This window comes from Suricata suricatta, chromosome 7, assembly GCF_006229205.1.
Source record: "Suricata suricatta isolate VVHF042 chromosome 7, meerkat_22Aug2017_6uvM2_HiC, whole genome shotgun sequence".
Classification (NCBI taxonomy): domain Eukaryota; kingdom Metazoa; phylum Chordata; class Mammalia; order Carnivora; family Herpestidae; genus Suricata; species Suricata suricatta.
Window position 1 is genome coordinate 2,379,436 of NC_043706.1, and position 7,208 is coordinate 2,386,643.

A 7,208-nucleotide genomic window follows, 5' to 3' on the forward strand; every position below is an offset into this window, starting at 1 on the left:
TTCATATCTTTCAGCACTCACTCTAAATGCCAGTGGACTAAATGCTCCTATCAAAAGACATAGGGTAATAGAATGGATAAGAAAATAGGATCCATCTATATGCTGTTTACAAGAGACCTATTTTAGACTTGAAGACACCTTCAGATGGAAAGAAAGGGGATGGAGAACCATCTATCATGCTAAAGGTCACCAAAAGAAAACTGGAGTAGCAATACTTATATCGGATACTTTGATTTTAAAATAAGGACTGTAATGAGATAGGAAGAAGGGCATTATATCATAATTAAGGACTCTATCCACCAGGAAGATCTAATTGTAAACATTTATGCCACCATTGTGGGAAAACCCAAACATATAATTCAATTAATTTCAAACATAAAGAAACTCATTGATAATAATAACATAATAGTAGAGGACTTCAACATCCCACTTACAGCAATGGAAGATATCAAAGCAGAAAATCAACAAGGAAACAATGGCTTTGAATGACACACTGGACCAATGAATGTAACAGATGCATTCAGAACATTTCATTCTAAAGCAGAAGAATACACATTCTTCTTGAATGCACATGGAACATTCTCCAGAATAGATTAAAAATAAAAAAAGAACACAAATCGACCTTAACTACAAAAAGATCGAAATGATACCATGCATAGTTTCAGACCACAATGTTATGAAACTCAAAGGCAACCACAAGGAAAAATACTTGGAGATTAAATAACATCCTACTAAAGAAAAAATGGGTAAGCAAGAAGTTAATGCAGAAATTAAAACCTACATGAAACCCAATGAAAATGACAACTCACAGCCCAAAACCTCTGGAATGGAGCAAAGGTCATCGTAACAGGAAACATATGGCAATCCAGGCCTTCTTATAGAAAGAAGAAAGGTCTCAGAAACACAACCTAACCTTACACCTTAATGAGCTGGAAAATAAAAAACAGCAAATAAAACCAGAACAAGGAGAAGATGGGAAATTATAAAGATTAGAGCAGAAATCAGTGCTACTGAAAGAAAAAAAAAAGATTAGAACAGATCAATGGAAGCAGGAGCTGATAAATCCCTAGCGAGTTTGATCAAAAAGAAAAAGGAATGGACCCAAATAAATAAAATCAAGATTGAAAGAGGAAATATTACAACCAACACTGAAGAATTACAAACAATATACCAATAAACCAGACAATCTGGAAGAATTGGACAGATTTCTAGAAACTTATAAACTATCAAAACTGAAACAGGTAGAAATAGAAAATTTGAACAGACCCATAACCATTAAGGGAAATGAATTAGTAATCAAAAATATTCCCCCAAAACAAGTGTCCAGGGTAGGAGGGCTTCCAGGGGAACTCTAACAAACATTTAAACAAGAGTTAACATCAGTTCTCTTAAATCTGTTCCACAACTCAAAAACCACACTGAGATACCACCTCACGCCAGTCAGAGTGGCTAAAAGGAACAAATGATGTGACTATAGATGCTGGCGAGGGTGTAGAGAGACGGGCACCCTCCTACACTGTTAGTGGGAATGTAAACTGGTGCATCCGCTCTGGAAAACAGTGTGGAGGTTCCTCAAAAAACTATCGATAGAACTCCCCTATGACCCAGCAATAGCACTCCTAGGGATTTACCCAAGGGTTACAGAAGTGCTGATGTATAGGGGCACATGTACCCCAATGTTCATAGCGGCACGTTCTACAATAGCCATATCATTGAAAAAAACGTAAATGTCCATCAACTGATGAATGGATCAAGATGTGGTATATATATACAATGGAGTATTAAACGGCAATGAGAAAGAATGAAATCTGGCCATTTGTAGCAAGGTGGATGGGCCTCGAGGGTGTCATGCTAAGCGAAATGAGTCAGGCAGAGAAGGACAGACACCATATGTTTGCACTCCTAGGTCTAACAGGAGAACAGGATAAACCTAATGGAGGACCAGGGGGAAAGGAATAGGGAAAGAGAGTTTGGGGAGAGAGAGGAATGCAAAACCTGAGAGACTATTGAATATTGAAAAGGAACTGAGGGTTAAAGGGGTGAGGGAGGGGGGAAAAAGGTGGTGGTAATGGTGGTGGGCACTTGTGGGGAAGGGCACTGAATGTTATATGGAAACCAATTTGACAATAAAATATTTACAAAAAAAAAAAAGATGTTCCAAAAATACAAATGGAAGGAAGACTTCCAAACTCATTCTATGAAGCCAGCATGATGTTGATTCCAAACCAGGCAAAGACCCCCCAAAGAGAGAACTACAGACCAATTACCCTGATTCACATAATTTTAAACATCCTCAACAAGATACTAGCCAGCTAGATCTAACAATACATTAAAAGAATTACTCAGCACAGAAAAGTGGGATTCATACCATTGATGCAGGGCTGGTTTAGTATTTGCAAAACGATCAATGTGATCCATCACATCAATAAGAGGAAGGACAAGAACCACATGACCATCTCAATAGATGAATAAAAAGCATTTGACAGAATAGAGCATCCTTTCTTCATAAAATCTTCAAGAAAGTAGGGATAGAAGGATCACACACCTCAAAATCATAAAGCATATATGAAGACCCACTGCTGATATCATCCTCAATGGAGAAAAACTGAGAGCTTTCCCTCAAGGTTGGGAACACAGTAAGGATGTCCACTCTCACCACTGGTATTCAACATAGTATTGGAAGTCCTAGCCTCAGCAATCAGACAACACAAAGGAATAAAGGGCATCCATACTGGCAAGGAGGACATCAGTCTTTCACTCTTCCCAGATGACATGATACTCTTTCCATATGGAAAACCCAAAAGATTTCAAAAAAAAAAAAAAAAACACCCTGCTAGAACTGATCCATGAATTGAACAAAGTTACAGTATATAAAAATGCACAGAAATTGTTTGCATTTCTATACACCAATAATGTAGGAACAGAAAGCGAAATCAAGGAATCGATCCCATTTACAATTGCACCAAAACCATAAAATACCTAGGAATCAACCTAACCAAAGAGGTGAAAAATCTATATGCTGAGAAGTATAGAAAGCATATGAAAGAAACTGAAGAAGACACAAAAAGTTATAAAAACATTTCATGCTCACAGATTGGAGCTAAGGTAGCTAGGGAGGTCTAGGGACTTATGTCCTCTGTCAGACATGTGAACTAATAGAAGAGACAGATTAGGTCTCCTCAGGCATTGTCCTCCACAGTCATTGTCCCTGAGGATTGCTAGCTCTGGGCAGCTCAGTGATATGGGCTCATTAAGAGTGTGGGGCATCCGTTCTCCAGAGATGTCAGCGGGGGAAGGGACTTGGTTCTCTGTGCCAGCCCAGGTATAGCTCAGAGTCACAGCACCCTCTAACCTGGTCCTAAGGGTGTCCCTGTCACACAAGCAGGTCATCATACTCGGGACACCATACTGAGAGTTTGTGACTTCCCTCATCTTCCACCTCCTAGAGACAAAGTGCAGATCTCTGGTACCACATGAACACCTGTGAAGTCATCTTGAGAAAGGGTTTTTTTGCTTCTGAAAAATGTATGGATGACCCAGTGTTGGTATAGTCACTCTTTGCATTTACTGCAAACATAATTCTACATTCCGCATTTCTATCCCCAGGCCTGTATTTAGGGAGTAACTGGGAATGAAGTAGAGAATTGCCTCTGAATCCACAGAGAAGGTGAATAGAGGTGAGTGATATGGAATTCAGTCTCTGTTTAGCTTTAGAAATTGGCCAGTTAGTTTATTTTCAGTTGCAATTGTTCTTGAAACAAAAAGTTTGTATTGATTTGCATATATGGTTAATTGTCTAAAGTAAAAGATTGTGGAGATTTACCAAATAGAAGCACTAAACTTATTGATTAAAGACAACAAAAACAAGTTGTTCCTAGACATTTCATTTACTGTAGTATGTTCATTATACCTCTGTATGCACAAGTGGAAAAGAATTTATTTATATATAGTGGTAATAAAATATGCCCTTCAGTATTAGAGCAATAGACTATGCATATATATTAAAATATTAGAGTATATGATTTTATTCCCTCTTTTGGTTCCTTATTATCTGTGATATTACATATTTGTCCTCTATGCTTAAACACAGTGTCAATATTTATATTGTTTGTTCATTTTGTCCCGTAGGAGTTACCAAATATTTGAAATATACATTGAGTTCTCAAAATACTATGTTGAAAATTACAACAGGAAGTTACATTTAGTGAATATTTTGTCAACGCACCTTACTTGACTTTATTGTTTTTTTAAATTTTTAATGTTTTTGAAAAAATTTATTTTTGAGAGACAGAGAGAGAGTGCGAGCAGAGGAGGGTCAGAGAGAGGGAGATACAGAATCTGAAGAAGGCTCCAAACTCTGAGCTAGCTGGCAGCACAGAGTCTCATGCAGGCTCGAACCCACGAACTGTGAGATCATGACCTGAGCCGTAGCCAGATGCTTAACCAAATGAGCCAACCAGGCGCCCCTGCTTTATTGTTAAATAAGACACGATAATCCTTCAATTGAGTACAAATACCAGCCTGAAGAAGAAAAAGGTGGGAGAAAACCTCAGTGTTTACCTAAATGATGAATTAGGCAAAGACAAGTTGTGTGTGTACATGTGTGTGTACCTGTGTGTATGCGTGTATGTCTGTGTGTGCATGTATGCATGCGAGTGTGTGGTTGCATTGAGGTGATGTGTGTGTGTGCGTGTGTGTGCGTGTGTGTGTATGTGTGTGTTTGCACTGAGGTGATGTGTGAGTACACTAGGTGCCAACCTTCTATCCTTGCCCATGATCATGAATGGACTCTGGTAAGAACACTGTTGGGGACCTGCTCAGATGCTCTTCACCTGCTCGAGGTCCAATCCAAACCCTATTTGTTACGAGTGTGGCCTCCGAGGTTCCCAGCCATTCCCTTCTTGAAAGCATTGCCCTTAGCTGAAGGGAGCCTCGTTGCCAGGAGTTCTGGGGAACATGGTGGGGGCAGCTCACAGCCAGTGACAGACTCATGGGATGTACAAAGGCTGCCAATGCCAAGGCAGGACTGAATCTGATGCAATTCGTGCTCCAGAGCTGTGGTGTCTAATGCTTTAGTAGTAGACACAGGAAGCTATTTACATTTAAACAATTAAAGTTAAATAAAATGTAAAATTCCATTTCTTGGCTAGGACCTTTTAAATGCTCAGGTGGTGACAGGTGCAGAGTGGCTGTAGTATTAGGCAGTGAGGACAGAGTATTTCTACTGTCACACAGGGATGGTTCTACTGGAGAGTTCCGTCCAGCTTCTCATGGGATCAGGCTCCTGCTCTGTTCCACTGGAGTCCACATCCTTGCTTAGCAGCATTCCCTGCTCCATCTTCCTTCCCTCACCCCGTTTCTCCTGAGAGCATTCCCTGAATAAACAACATGCAGTAGAATTCCTCCTTCACCCTTTTCTTCCATGAAACCTGCTGTGCAGCAGTGTCAGTGTCCATCAGCTCTCTCATTTCCTGTCGAGTGGTGGCTGCATCCCCTCATTTGCTCGTCCTCCATTGTCCTCGGTGGTCTTTTCTCCTATATCTGAGGTCAGTTCAGACCTATGAGAGGGAAGCATCATGAAAGCAGTAGTGATTCAGTCCTGGCACTGAGGCTGTGTAAATCCTGCCTGCACTTTCTCAGGATTCATTCAGAAACTGGATAGGGCCCAGTGTGTGTCAGTATATCAGTGAATGTTATATATTTGACATATCTTAAATAGAGACATTGTCTTGAGATCTTTGTGTTTAAAATGTGTAGTGTGCATACTGAGCATCTAGTTTTGTGGAAAGATGTATTCTTCCACTAAAACATAGAATTGTATGTCAGCATTGACCTATTATGGTAATTGGAAAGTTCTCCTCTATCACCTTGTGTGTGTTACACTGGGATTTAACCTCTCACATTTGAGGCACGTCTCTTAATTATTATTGTGAAATTGTGTTCTTCTGAGAAGTCATTTTAATTATATACCTTTTTGATATTAAATACTACATAGAATAGCAATGTTTTTGTTTTCTAGATTCTGTTTGTTTTCACTATAACTCATAATATTTATTTCTTTCCATATATAACCTGTGCTTCTTTCAAGTATCTTTCACATGCGAAGTACTAATCTATGTGTAATCTAGAACTGGACTTTCCTGTACATGTCATATCATATAGTTGCTCAGGACGCACACTTTGCCTCTGTGCTGTGGAAGGACGTGTTCAATATTTCCAGCCAGTATCATTTACATAGTTTTTCTGAGAGGAATCAATCTCTCTTACTGCATCCAGTCATTTGATGCTACCAAGCATAGATGATGGTTCTTAGTCTAATTTCACCAGTCTTTAAATATGATAAGAAGGCGAGAGTGTGGAGAGATGGGCACCCTCCTACACTGTTGGTGGGAATGTAACCTGGTGCAGCCACTCTGGAAAATAGTATGGAGGTTCCTCAAAAAACTATCGATAGAACTCCCCTATGACCCAGCAATAGCACTGCTAGGGATTTACCCAAGGTATACAGAATGCCGATGCATAAGGGCACATGTACCCCAATGTTCATAGCAGCACTGTCAACAATAGCCAAAAGATGGAAAGAGCCTAAATGTACATCACCTGATGAATGGATCAAGATGATGTGGTATATATATATATATATACAATTGAGTATTACATGGCAAAGAGAAAGAATGAAATATGGCCATTTGTAGAAAAGTGGATGGACTTCGAGGGTGTCATGCTAAGCGAAATAAGTCAGGCAGAGAGGGACAGATACCATATGTTTGCACTCCTAGGTCTAACAGGAGAACAGGAGAAACCGAATGGAAGACCATGGGAAGGGGAAGAGGGAAAGAGAGTTGGGGAGAGAGAGGGATGCAAAACTTAAGAGACTATTGAATACTGAAAATGAACTGAGGGTTGAAGTAGAAGGGGGAGGGGGAAAAAGAGGTGGTGGTGATGGAGGAGGGCACTTGTGGGAAAGAGCACTGGGTGTTGTATGGAAACCAATTTGACAATAAACTATTTTTAAAAATATGATAAGAAGGAAAAGAAAGGAAATTTCCCATTAACCTCAGTGGACACATGTCATTCTCTTGGAAGATGGCCCTGTGTGGTACACTTGCTTTAATAGTGGTGGATGGGGGTGCCTAGGTGGCTCAGTCGGCCCTAGTGCTCAACTTTGACTCAGGTCACGCTATCATGGTTCATGATTTCGAGCCCCA